Below are 14593 nucleotides of genomic sequence, written 5' to 3'. Positions count from 1 at the left end.
ACCGTCCATGAACCACTCCAAAGAGCTCTATGGGCCAAACTAGACATATTCTTTCCAGAGCTGGGTCTGAGTTCCCCCAGCCTTCCTCTTGTTCACATCAGTCAGACAGCTGCTGGTGGGAATTAATATCTTAAGTGCTGCAGCAGGGGATCACAGTGCAAGGGGAAAGGGGGCTTGCCCCCCCCCGTGCCATATTCTCAACCTGAAATAACTGTGGGTGTTATTGGCCCCACTGTGGGGCTGAAGATCCCAGGGTGAACTCTTGGCATTCTTGGTATTTGTTGCAATTCTGCAGGGCCTGTAGAATGGAGATGTTCTGCCAGGCCTATGGTTGAGGTGGTGGAGATTCAACTCCATCAGCCTCCCCTGCCCCACTTTTGTGCCATCTCTGCAGTGCTCTTTGCTCGTTATTCTCTGCCACCCACCCAATATCTGCTTTCAGCTATGGGCATGCATACTGAAAGTTCTCTGGGGGCGCTTACTGTCCCTGAATGGCATCTTATGTATTATTCAATACAACGCTTTTTTGTAGCAGGAACTTCTTTGCATATTAGGCCACACACCCCTTGATGTAGCCAATCCTCCTGGAACTTACAGGGCTCTTAGTACAGGGCCTACTGTAAGCTCCTGGAAGACTGGCTAACATTAGGGGTGTGTGGCCTAATCAGTGCTGGATTAAACCCTGTGAAGGCCCCTAGACAGCTGAAATCTTGGGGGCTCCCTTGCAAACTGTCTCAGAGTTGGAATGCCCACCCTGCCGCGTGCAGCCCCCCACGGCAGCCTGCGGGTACCTTTTCAAAAGTCCCTATGACAAAGCTGTGGGAGAGAGGCAAACGTGGCAACTACACCAGCAGCAGCTGCACCAGGCAAGTCAGGCAAAAGATGGCTCAGTTGCTGGGAGGGCTGCAAGCAGAGGGGAAATGGGGGGGGGGGGCTGGACCGGGGCCCCTAAAGGTGTGGGAGCCCATAGGCCAGTGCCTACTTGGCCTAACTGTTAATCCAGCGCTGGGCCTAATACGCACAGGAGTTCCTGCTACAAAAAAAAAAGTCCTAATTCAATCCTGTATAGGTTTTAAATATTGGTGTGTTTTAATTGTATACATCTACTGTTGTAACCCACCCTAAGCAGTGCAGTGAAGGGCAGGATAGATATTCAGTTAATTAATTAAAATACTGCACTCAGCTAAAAGTGGCTTTGTCCTTTCTGAAGCCTCCATTCAGCAGCTTGCCTTTGCCACTCTCAGACTGTTTATGTTAGCTTTACTGACTCGTTGAGCAATGTTGCAATCTGTCTTGGCTCTTTAGACTTGGCAGAGAGGATGACTGTCATATGAAAAGGTAATGATTATTCTACATCCCTTTGTAAACAAGAAGAGGCTGGCATGGGTAACTTGAGCAGTATCCTTGCTGGCTACAGATTTCAAGCCAAACTCTGAAGTCATGTGCCCCGTTTAAGGATGAATGCCCATTAACACTGACACACAAGACACCAAAACGTTCCCTAAGGTCATGTGCCCCATTCCAAAGGCACTGTTTTTATTGAAGTCACAAGGTGAACGCACTTGAGTGTGACTGTGCAAAACAACCACAAATCTCTTGCAATAGATCACCTTTCTAGGCAAACTCGTTTCCTTGTGACTTTTAAATCTCTCATCTCTTTTCTCATTGTGTTTCTCGATAAGACTTGACCTTGCAAGAAATCAAGTTTTGCTCTACAATATAGCCAGTGCCTTTCCACTAACAGGTCCCCAAATCAGGAATGCCATATAAGCAGGAAGCATTGCCATATTGCAGGCCATTCATGAGACAGAAATGTCGTAACATAGAGCTGGAAGGAATCTCAAGGATCATCTAGTTCAACCTCACCCCCCCCCCCCCAAAAAAACAACATGATATAGGAAATTCACAACTACCTTCCCTTCCTTACTTCCTCAGTGATCCCTGCTGTACGCCCAGAGGAAGGGGGGGGGAACCCTCCAGAAACTCTGGGTCTATTTGGCCTGGAGGAAAATTCCTTCCTCCCTCCAAATGGTGATCAGCATTAACCTCAGCATATAAGAAAGAGTAACGTGACTCAAACAGTGGCTCAACCCTTCCTGTCCTCCTTCCCTTTCATGATCTGCCAAAGTTCACACAATCAGCATTTCTGTCAGATGGCCATCTAGCCTCTAGTTACAAGCCTCCAAAGAAGGCGAGCCCACCACCTCCTGAGGAAGCCTAAAGTTCTCTCAGATGAAACTGATCCTTCTTCTAACTCAGGGGTGGTCAAACTGTGGCTCAGGAGCCACGTGTGGCTCTTTCATACATACTATATAGCTCTCGAAGCCCCTACTATCCCACTGGTCAGCTTGGAGAAGGCATTTGTCTTTTTAAATCACTTCACCAAGCCAAGCCAGCCGGCGGCTTGGAGAAGGCATTTAAAGCTAAAGTTGCTTTCTTTCTACCTCTCCTTCCCTCCCCCCATTCATTTGCCTGCCTGCCTACCTTGCGACTCTCAAGCATCTGACATTCAAGCCTTGCAGCTCTCAAACATCTGCTATTTATTCTATATGACTTGTGTGTTAAGCAAGTTTGGCCACCCCTCTTCTAATATCCTTGAGGTGGCATTCAGGACTCAGGATTACTTACTTACTTAATTTAGCACTTCCCGTTCTCACAGACCAAGGCAACTTTGACTCTTAAGAAGTTCGAACCCTGAAAATGTTAATGCTCTCTAAGGTGCTACTGAACTCAGGTCTAGCTGTTCGTCTACCGCAGATCAACACAGCTACTATCTGAAATTTTCCCACTGACTCAAGCAGGGTTGTCAACTTCCTGCTGAGACCAGGGGATCTCCCACTCCCAGTGCCCACTGCTCATTGGCCCTCTGGTGCTGGGCAGAAACCAGGGGTGCAATTCTGGCAGGAGCTCCTTTGCATATTAGGCCACACCCCCAGATGTAGCCAATCCTCCAAGAGCTTACAAGGCCCTTTTTGTAAGGTCTTGAAGGATTGGCTACATCAGGAGTGTGTGGCCAAAAAAAAATGCCATTGGGTTCTACTATAGAGTTTTGTGATGACTCCCAGAGAGGCATGATGTCATGTTATGTCTAGTTTTTTTTTTTTTTTTGCTGGAAGTGACATCAAGCCGTCACCTGCCAGAGCCACCCCAGGCCCCTGCCCACTTGGACTCCCACCGGTTGCCAGCTGCTGGCAACACTAGACTCAAAGCATTATTACAAAATATTTTTTTAAAAAACAATTCAATCAGACAGTGTGAGACGGCCAATAAACAATGCAATAGGACCAGGATTACAGAATTACAAAACAATGCAAATAGAAATCTGTCTAAAACATGACCTACCATAAAAAAGTGGATTACAAAGGTAGTGGTAAAAGCAAGAGTCTAAGGCAGTAAACATGGCAATAGACTACATTCCTGCTGCCTTATAAAAATGGCCCGTTGTTCAGTTTTATCCTTACAACAAATCCCGTGAAGTAAATGAGGCTGAGACAGTGCAACTGTCCCAAAGTTCAGTGAGCTTTGTGGATGAAGGTTCAGAGATCATGAGAGCTCTGTGCATGGACCATCCTAGCACTTTTCTCTCTCTAGAAACCAGGGGGGGGGGGAATTCTAGCAGGAGTTCTTTTGCATATTAGGCCACACACCCTGATGAAGTCAATCCTCTAAAAGTTTACAAGGCCCCTTTTGTAAGCTCTTGAAGGATTGACTTCATCAGGGGTGTGTGGCCTAATATGTAAAGAAACTCCTGCTAGAATTCCACCCCTGCTAGAAACTGAACATGTGGTATCCTAGTTCAGACCCAGTCCCTGTTGCTAAGCAAGTGTGGGGAGTGGGAGGGAAATGTCTGCTGGGCATTTCATTATTCCCTATGGAGACCAATTCCCACAGGGTATAATGGAGAATTGATCCACAGGTATCTGGTGCTCAGGCCCATGGGGGCTGTTTTTTTGAGACAGAGGCACCAAATTTCTAGCATAGCATTCAATGACTCTCTTCAAAAGACCCTCCAAGTTCCAAAAAGATTAGACCTGGGGGTCCAATGCTAGGAGCCCCAAAAGAAGGTGCCCCTATCCTTCATTATTTCCAGTGAAGGGAAGGCATTTAAAAGGTTGTTGTCCCTTTAAATGTAATGGCCAGATCTCCCTTTGGAGTTCAATTGTGCTTGTCACAACCTTGTTCTTGGCTCCACCCCAATGTCTCCTGGCTCCACCCCCAATGTCTCCTGGCTCCACCCCCAAAGTCTTCTGGCTCCACCCCAAAGTCCCCAGATATTTCTTGAGTTGGACCTGGCAACCCTAGTATGGGACCATATGTTTGCCTCAACAGGGCAAATAGCAGCCATAAAAACAGTGCAGAGGAGAGGGCTTCAGCTTTCCTACCCTCACTTTAAGGTAGGTTCCAGCCATTTGATTATTTTTCAATGGGAAATATCTACCTCCATTCATACAACTCCCAGTATTATGGTTGCCAGCCTCCAGATGGTAGCTAGAGATCTCCTGGGATTCAGTGCCGGATTAAACCCTGTGGAGGCCCCTAGGCAGTCAAAATCTTGGGGACCCCCTCACAAATTATCTCAGAATTTGAGTGCCTGCCCCACTGCCATGACCCACACTGCAGCTTGCAGGCACCTTCTTAAAAGCCCCTTTTATTAAGCTGCAGGGGAGAGGCAGAGACAGGCAAACTTGGTGACAACGCCAACAGCAGCTGCACCAGGCAAGTCGGGCAAAGAGCACCTCAGTTTCTGGCTGCTTGAGCAGGCTGGGAGGGCTAAAAGCAAGGGGGAAACCAGAGGCGAAAGCCAGCCCGGGGCCCCTAAAGGTGTGGGGGCCTATAGGCCAGTGCCTACTTGGCCTAATCGTTCATCTGGCTCCTGGGATTACAACTCATGGCTGCTTTGGGAGTTGGACTCTGTGGCATTATACCCCATCAAAGTCCTTCCCCTCCCCAAATCCTGCCCTTCTCAGGCTCCAAAATCTCCAGGCATTTTCCAATTATAGCTGGCATCCCTACCTGGTATCTCATCTGCCTGGGGATTTGAACCTAGGTTTTCCAAGTCTTAGTCCAGTGTTTTAACTACTATGTCACACTAGCCCAGGGGTGACCAAAACTTGCTTAATGTGAGAGCCATGTACAAAAAAAACATCAGAAGGTTGAGAGCTGAAAGACATGAATTTCAGATGTTTGAGAGCCGCAAGACAGGAAAGAAGGAAGGCAAATAGATGGGTGAGGGAGAGAGAGGTGGAAAGAAAGCAACTTTAAATGCATTCTCCAAGCTGCTGGCTGGCTTGGCTTGGAGAAGTGATTTAAAGAGAAAAATGCCTTCTCCAAGGTGGCCGATGCGGTGGTGAGCAATGCACCCTCTAAACCAGGGGTCCTCAAACTTTTTAAATAGGGGGCCAGTTCACTGTCCCTCAGACTGTTGGGGGGCCGGACTGCCATTACTGTACAAGGCCGCGGGCCGTCAGTTCTCCGTCTTCTGCATCTCTCTCCCTTCCCCACACCACACCCCCCGGCCTGGGAACTCACCTCACCTCGGTATCACCTCACACTCTGTCTCCGCCGCCTCAGCCCAGTGCTGGAAGTGTGCATTGCTAACGCGAGTTTAGGTCGAATGTCACTTCTGGTCTGATTTTGCCATAACCCGGCGGGCAGCATAAACGTCCTCAGCGGGCCGCATTTGGCCCGCGGGCCATAGTTTGAGGACCCCTGCTCTAAACTATGGAGTCTTGTGAGCAAAAATTCTGCTTCATGAGCTACTGGCACTAAAGTTGTGAGTTACTGCATAAATTCGTTTGCTCTGGGCCATTTCTCTTGAGCTATGGCAAAAATGTGTGAGCCAGAGGTTAAAAAACCTCTGTGAGTTAGCTCACACTAACTCAGCTTAGAGGGAACACTGGTGGTGGAGCTTCTAAAGTCACACTATGTGTGAAAGAGCCACATGCGGCTCCCAAGCCACAGTTTGGCTACCCCTGCAGTAGCCCTCTAAGATGTATTTCCATTTATAGTAGGCAAAGCACTTTGAAACCACTGCAAATTTGGCAGAATTCTTTGTGACCCTGTTCTACAAATAATTCTGCAAAGAAAAAATCTGCATTTCCAACTTCATCTGCATTTCAAGTTTGATAAGAGTCAGAGCTGAGAAGCAATTCCAACAAATTCTTCCCAGCACGAGAATTATCTGTTTAAAAAGACTGCTTGTTTGCCTTTCACTAAATTATAGCTCTTAAAGCAAGGCCCCCTGGGGAGAGCGGACAGCTGATTTAATTTTTAATCAGCCTTTAAAAGCCTTTTTTAAATTCTTGTAAGTTGAGCCCATTCCATTAATTTGAATTAAAACACCTCTAAAAAGCAAAAGGTCTTTAAACCTTCAAACACACGTACCAAGTTACAGCTCCAGCTAAGCAGAAAAGTCCTTTTACTATCTGTCAAGGGATTTATTTAAAAAAATAACATGAGCTGGTCAATTTGCAATGTCACATTAAAAGATCTGTTGTCTCATCAGTACATAGCAATCTAGTCACACAGCTCCTATAAACTGCATATTTCGAGCATGTTTAAAAGAAATCTGAGTAGTCCTATGTTTCCATTTAAAAATCTTGCCATATGAGTTCAGCATATACATACAACAGAGCAAATCCTGAATTTGGCAGATGTAGATATTACCAAATAAATATAGTAAAAGTCCCAAAATATCCTTCCCCTTTGCTCTGATCCAGTGTCTCTATAGCCAGAGAGTGGGCCAGTAAAGCACCAGGGAACAAACAAGGATACTCACCATATCTATGGTGTTATATGGGAGATTTAAGAAAATTCCATATTTGGATAGGCTGTGCCCATGTGGGAGGAATGAGATAGAACAGGAGTGTCAAACATGCGGCCTGGGGGCCGAATCAGGCCCCCAGAGGCTATCAGGCCCCCGAGCAACAGGCTATCATCTGCTTCCTTCTTCCCTTCTCTTGCTTTCATCTGCATCACAGCTCTTTGCCAGGCTTGTTCAGTCACACAAATAGAGCAAAACATCTATTTTCTCCATTGGCTGAGGCTCCTCCCTTGGGGAGGAAGAGGGGAGGAATAGCTTGCTTTGCCAGGCTCTCTCAATTGCACAGCAGAGCTACTGAGCCAAGCCTCTCTTCCTTCTATTGGCTGAGGCTCCTTCCCCCTCCCCCAGTCCCCTGGGAAAGGAAGGAAAGAGCCAGAGCTTCCTTTACCCAGTTCCTGGATCCCATGGGAGAAATACAAAGAAAGCACCTTTAAGACCAACAAGTGCTAATGTTTTAAGCATGTTTTATGTTTGTTTTTAAAAATATTTAATTGTGTTTGTCTGTGTCCTTTATAAAGTTTATATCTCTGCTACCTAATCTTAAATAGGTACACACTTGGCCTGGCCGACATGGCCTGGCTCAATAATGTCTCATTTATATCGGATCCAGCCCTCATAACAAATGAGTTCGATAACCTGAGATAAGAGGATAACCACCGTGTTCTTCTGTATTGTAAATTATGTGACAATCTTCATGCTGTATTTTTAAAGCCTTTTTGGCAACCTTTGGAGTGTCACTCTGAGGACTAGAAGATCTTTTCACTATTAGTCTTTAAACAAGAATGAAACCACTGAATCTGTAGTAAAATTCTTTTACCATGCTTCCAGGAGATGTCTTTTTTGACCACGGACTCTATTGTTATCCATATAGTGTTGTCTTGTTATGCCAGTAAAGGTTTTGTGATGTGTGATACTCACATTTGTACATGGGGTTGCCAGTTTTGGGTTGTGAAATTCCTGGAGATTTGGGGGAGGGGGTAGACCCTGGGCGGGGGGGTCGCGGTTTGAGGATGGAGGGAACTTAGTGGTATATGCCATAGAGTTCACCTCCAAAGCAGCTATTTTCTTCTGGCGAACTGATCTCTTTTGACTGGAGATCAGTTATAATCCCAGGAAATCTCCAGTCACTCCCTGGAGGTTGGGAAGCATAGGAGAAAGCATACTTAAGACCAGGTGTCATTTTGTAGGAAAAAAAGGTGGTGGAGCTCATCCAGGGATTGATATGCAGCTGCACCTACTATTCAATGGACAAGGTGGGAAGGAGGAGGTGGAACTCTCAGAAAGGTTCAGGAGGAGCTGTGCTCCTGTGAGCTCCCGCTGAATCTGAGGCCTGGTTAAGACTAATTTTGGTAACTGAAAAGGCTGCCCTCACAAAGAAGTAGAAGCACTCAGGATGGGTAGTGGGGGACAGTTTCTACAGGGCTCTGGCCTCACACTGCTTGGCCACTCTCCCTGCCTTCCCCCCTACAATCCACTGTACTGGCCCAGAAGCACCCAGGTGACCAGAATGTTCCCTCCCTTTCCCTCTTCACAGGTGAGCAATGGCTCAAGATGTGCTCTGTCACGTGTATATGGCAGAACCAGGGATTCTTTTTCTGCAGAAGCCCACAGGAGCAGAGCTCCACATGGGCTGGCCAGGGCTCCAGCTGGCCCAACCCACCATGTGGCAGCCACGGGCTCCCAGGCCAGGCGGGGTAGCCTAATATGCAAATGAGCTCCTGCTGGGTTTTTTTCTACAAAAAACCCCCCCACACCACTGTGCAGAACTCATATGCTACATCTCCCATGGCAAAGTTCTTAAATGGACAAATAGCTGAAAGCAGGGGATCCTGTGGTCTGGAGGCCTTCCCCCCACTTCAGGTCATCAGAAAGCGGGGGGTGGGAGGGAAATGTCTGCTGGGCACTCATTATTCCCTATGGAGACTGATTTCCATGGGGTATAATGGAGAATTGATCCACAGGTATCTAGTGCTCAGACCCAGGGGGGGCTGTTTTTTTTGAGATAGAGGCACCAAATTTCTAGCATAGCATCCAATGCCTCTCCTCAAAAGACCTTCCAAGTTCCAAAAAGATTGGGGTCCAATGCTATGAGCCCCAAAAGAAGGTGCCCCTATCCTTTATTATTTCCAGCGGAGGAAGGCATTTAAAAGGTGTGTGGTACCTTTCAATGTGATGGCCAGAGCTCCCTTTGGAGTTCAATTGTGCTTGTCACAACCTTGTTTCTGGCTCCACCCCAATGTCTCCTGGCTCCACCCCCAAAGTCCCCAGATGTTTCTTGAATTGGACTTGGCAACCTTAAGTGTCATGGAAATGATGTAGGATTTCCAGTTCCAGGTTAGAAAATGCCCAGAGATTTGAAGATGGAGCCTACAGAGGGCTGGGTCTGAGGAAGGGAAGGATCTTAACAAGGTAGAATGGGAAGTTTAATTGTTTGGTGGCAGACAACTGGTTATAGCAGTGGAGCCTAGAAACTAGGCTTTCCAACCTCCAGGCAATTACAACTGATCTTCTGTCTACACAGATAGCTTATTTATTTATTTAAAACATTTATTCCACTTCTCCTGGAGAAAATGGCTGCTTTGGAAGTAGACTGCAAGGCATTATACCTTACTGAGGCCCCTCCCCCTTCCTAAACTTCACTCTCCCAGGCTCCATCCTCAAATATTCAGGTATTTCCAAACCTGGAGTTGGCAACCCTACTGGAAATTGACAATCCCAATCTCTCCCTGGATTGCCTGTGGTACAGTATCCACACAGATGTTCATTTGCAACGAGGGATGGGCAAGAACCAGGAAAATGGAGGCTTGGGGTTTTCACAAACCCTGAACCCTGAATCTACAATGACCTCCTCTACTGGATGGACCAGTTCATTATTCATCTGATTCGGGAGTTCAGCCTGTCCCCAGTGAGCTCTGAAGGCATTTAAATGCACTGGACTGGAAGTGAGCTCTGAAGGCATTTAAATGCCTTCAGAGCTCACTTGGGGGCCAGTGGTGGGCTCTGATGGCGTTTAAATGCCTTTCAGAGCTCACTTCCGGTCAGGCTCCAAAGGTATTTAAATGCTTCTGGAGTCTGCACAAACCCTCCTGAACATCATGTGAGGCCCAGGGAGGTTTCGTTGAAGGTATGTTCTACTGAACCCCTGGTTCAGAAACCACGAACCAGCACGGTTTGTGCTTGAACTGTGGTTTGTCGTTTGGTTCATACCCATTCCTACTCCCAGCCATCCCACCAAAAGGTTTTAATTTATGAGCTCATGCAGAAGATCCCCAGGAACCTTAAGGCATCATGCTTGGAATGACCACAGTGTAATGTGGAAGCAAAAACAAAACAAAACCTAGCTTCAGTTTGGGAGGAAAACTGAACAGAAATGATGTACATACAGGACCCAAATATACATACAGCACCCAAATGAACTTGCCATAGTTAGTGGAGTGGCCTATGTTCAGACAACCACTATCCACTGGTAGTTTCATCCATGGTTTCACATGATATCTAAACTGAGCCACTATAGTATATATCAGAATATTAGGGTGATACGCTACTGCTTAGATGCATGTTGGTGCTATCAAGTCATAGCTGACTTGTGGTGATCCCATAGGGTTTTGAAGGCAAGAAACAGGTGATTTGCCATTGCCCGCCTCTGCAAGATGCATGTTAAGACTACATGAAGAAAAATTAGATTGTATAACTATTTATTGAAACTTTTGTTTTAGAATTGGTTGACCTTCATGCTTTTTCATTCAACATAGGGCTACAATCCAACCAAAATTGCAGACGTTTATGTCTCACTAAGCATATCAAGACAGAGAGAAATGCAAGCAAACTTTTCTGATTTTCTTTGAAATCAATAAGTCACAGAATGGTTAACTTTGGCTGACTCTTGCCCAATGAGCTACATATTTAGAAGTCTTCTTAACAACATGTTTATATGGCCAGGGGTCATTTTGTAGAAAAATAGGTGGTGGAGCTCATTAGCAGAACTCATTAGCATATGCTGCCCCCCACACACACACCAGCAAAAAACAACCTGACACAAGAAAAGAGAGGCCTGCTTGGGCTGGCTAGAGATCTAGTGCCCCCCCCACCAAGTCAAAAGGCCAGCAAGCCCCCACCCCCCAAAATCACATAAGAAGTGAAGAAAGGCTGGTGCGGGTTTCTCCAGGGGTTAAGGAGGGCTGCTGGGGGAATGGCAAAGCTCCTGGTGGCTGGCTGGCTGCCCATTCTCCCAATCCAGGGATTGTTATGCAGCTGCACCTACTATTCAATGGACAAGGTAGGCACTGGGGAGGAAGAGGGGTGCACTCCTGTGAGCTCCTGCTGAAACTGAGGCCTGTATATGGCTCTGAAATTATTAAATGTGGCATACGTATTAATTTTCAGAAGGTTTAATCTTGTCCAAAATACATTCAGAAGGCAAGCTGCCATTTGACAATGACAGTTCAATGCGTGCCACTTCCAAATGAAAGCTGAATCTCCCCTCCCTTCAAAATAAAAGTTCTGTTTTAAATGAAAACAAGAACTAGTTTTCCCAGGGCATGTGACCTTTAATTTATGAAGGCTCTGACTTGCTTATCAGGTGACATTAATGGAATCGCTGACCTGTATCAAAAGAGGGGGGGGGGCAGGAAACATGAACAGATTCCTGTAGTCTTGGGAGCCCATAGCTTTCTGCTGTATCTTACCCAGAGATTATGCAAGCTTGGTTCAGCCTTTTGAATAACTGTTGTTCATCTGATAAAAAGAGTTTGATGTTTCAATTACTCAGGGCTTATTTTGATAAAAAGAAAAGGGGCCACTACTCATCTATAAGGCTGCACAGATTTCCACCAATTTTCTCCTCGGGACTTGAGAGGGCCTTCCAAAAGAGGCTGGTACTTACTGCTTCCAAAGGCCTGCAATTACTTTAAAGCAATTTAAATTAGTAGCAAAGTTTTTAACTCCCCCCCCCCCCGCTCCCAGACCTCATTTTGGGCGGGAGCTCACAGGAGCTCTAAATTTTATTGCGCTCTTTCTTTCTTACCCCCCAATACTTGCTTCTGGGTCCCATTGTTCAACCCCCCTGTGAGAATTCTGCTAAATTCTAAGATTTGATAAACTTTCTAATATTGTCACCAAGTTTGCCTCTCCCCCCACAAAAAAATGGGAAAATAACCAAAACATGTTAAGCAGACAGATGGAAATCTTCATCATGCCACTGTGGCCACATAGGAGAAAGTGATTTAAAAAGTAGGATGAGAGCAGTGTTCCCTTTAAGATGAGTTAGCATGAGGTAGCTCACAGCTTTTTAGCCTCCAGCTCACACATTTTTGTCTTAGCTCAGGATGGATGACCTCAGAGCACACTAATTTATGCAGGAGCTCACAACTTTGGTACCAGTAGCTCGCAGCTTTAATGCCAGTAGCTCACAAAGTAGAATTTTTGCTCACAAGAACTCTGCAGCTTAGAGGGAACATTGGATGGGAGTCAGGTTTTATTATAACAATTCAAGAAGCATTTTAAGGTAGATGTTGAGCTGATATAGGGTGCGGTCACACTTACCATTAAATCCATCTGTAACGCACCTCTATTATAATCCGCACAACCAATTTCCCGATCAGACAACAGCCAGGTTCCCGTTCTATCCCATGTGGGTCCCGTTGCTGGTCGATCAGAGCGCTCTACCGGACCTCGTTTCAAGATACCTCCATCCGCATTAGCGCAGGCGCAGTGATGCCTGCTATCGCACTTTGCTTTTTATAAAAGAATTAATCAGCATTTCAGCGCATGCGTGTAGCACTGGCGCATTCAATGTGCATTTCAAATTTCCATGATCGTTCCGCGACTCGAGTTGGGTCATTGATTTATCACTTCTTTGCTGGCTCTTTGCAATGAATTCCGAAATGGATGCTGATTTTCTTGCCACATTAGCGGGCGCAATAATAGAAGCTGTGGGCATCATCGCTATGCTTCTCTCTGTAATGTTTGCAGAGAGATGACGATTGACCACGCTCCGGCAAAGGCATGTGGTCCTGAGGTGTCGTTATATCACCATTCACAGAGCTCGCTGCCGCTACTGCCTTTCTCGGTGCTCCTTAACTTCTTCCTTCATCATCCAAATCACACAGGAGGTGCCTGGCAACCGATGGTGGGTCTTCCTGAGGTCCTCGCAATGGTGGAGGGTTTTCGTGAACTGGGTCTGGGAGGACGAGCATTGGATCCAGAATTTCAGAATGTCCAGGTACTGTGTGGGGTGGGGGGTCGAGTGGCATGGAAGGGTTGCCAAGTCCAATTCCAGAAATATCTGCGTACTTTGGAGGTGGAGCCAGGAGACTTTGGGGTTGGATCCAGGAACAAGGGTGTGACAAGCATTACTGAACTCCAAAGGGAGTTCTGGCCATCACATTTAAAGGGACGACACACCTTTTCAATTCCTTCCTTCCATAGGAAATAATGAAGGATAGGGGCACCTTCTTTTGGGGCTCATAGAATTGGACCCCTGGTCCAATGTTATTGAAACCTGGGGGGTATTTTGGGGAGAGGCACTAGATGCTATACTTAAAATTTGCTGCCTCTACCCCAAAAAACAGCCCTCACAGAGCCTCCATGATTTTCTATGGGAATAAATCTCCATAGGGAATAATAGAGTTCTAAGACAACATTTCCCTCCCCTTCCCCTGCTTTCTGACGACCCTTAACCGGGGGGAGGGCCTCCAAACCGGGGGATCCCATGCCCCCACCTGGGGATTGTCAACCCTATGGCATGGGCGCTCACCAGTCATTTCCCGATGCTCAGTTCTACCAAAGCGACCAAAAGATCTGCTGCTATCCAGATCGGTGCCTGTGTGGAGTTCATTGTCAAATCACCACGCATGGACAGGGTCACGCGCCCGCTTTGATCACCCCACTTCTCCGGGTCCTAACAGACGGGGTTAGGGAGGGACTTGCATACCAATTCCCACAAGACGTAACTTGGAATTCCTACACAGATATATGGGGGCTGTTTTTTAAGTTAGAAATGCCAAATTCAATTCACATTGTCTGTCACCTCTTCGCAATGCAACCTCCAATTTACAAAAGCATTGTGCCTGGAGACTCAATTCTATGAACCCTCACATAAAGTGACCCCCAATCATTATGTCCTATTGAGGGATATTTTAGAGGGGAAGCTCTGTGTTCTCCTACCTTCATAATTTTGGATTCGCCATAGAAACCTGCTTTCAATTGCTGATAACCTATTTCTTGAATTCATACCTCTCAGGGCCATCTTCAAGTGGTTAGTGGATGTCCTTCGCGAACAGCTCACAAGATCAGACATGGATATGTGTGCTGCAAAATCTGCAGAGGAACGTGTTGCAGTAGCACTGTGGTGGTTTGCCATCACCACCAACTACCGCTTGGTTGGCAATCTATTCGATCTTGCACATTCAACACTTGCAGGCATTGTGGTGGAGGTGGCACTAGCAATTGAGCTCCAGCTACTGAAGAGAATGGTGTATTTGGGACCACACAAGCAGGTAAGGTCTCACACAAATGGGCATACCTAAATCAGACTGCCCTTTGAATTTCATTTCATGTTGTCTGCTGCATATCAAATTTACTACACCTTCCGGTGATGTCAGGGGTGTGTGGCATATGCAAATAAGTTTGTGCTAATGAGCTCCAGCACCTCTTTTTCTACAAAATGACCCCTGCCCACTCCCAAATTGTTTTCTAAATTCTGGCCATGATGCACTGAGCTCTGCCAAGAGGAGAGAGACCATTTCCTCCGAAACAGTTGGGGTTGCCAGC

The 14593-nt window shown here is 46.5% G+C and overlaps 1 protein-coding gene across 1 annotated transcript in view; it reads right to left on the bottom strand.

Annotated features, from left to right (window-relative positions):
• Positions 1 to 360: 360 nt before the first annotated feature.
• Positions 361 to 14593, bottom strand: part of CDK1 (cyclin dependent kinase 1) — a 286235-nt gene continuing 272002 nt past the window's right edge. The window contains exon 9 of the mRNA XM_060241112.1: positions 361 to 374. The gene's annotated coding sequence lies outside the window, so the exon portion shown is untranslated. The remainder of the gene's footprint in view (positions 375 to 14593) is intronic.

Source organism: Heteronotia binoei, chromosome 6 (assembly GCF_032191835.1).
Source record: "Heteronotia binoei isolate CCM8104 ecotype False Entrance Well chromosome 6, APGP_CSIRO_Hbin_v1, whole genome shotgun sequence".
Classification (NCBI taxonomy): Eukaryota; Metazoa; Chordata; class Lepidosauria; order Squamata; family Gekkonidae; genus Heteronotia; species Heteronotia binoei.
The sequence above is the reverse complement of the archived record's forward strand: the minus strand, read 5'-3'. Positions and strand labels throughout refer to the sequence as shown.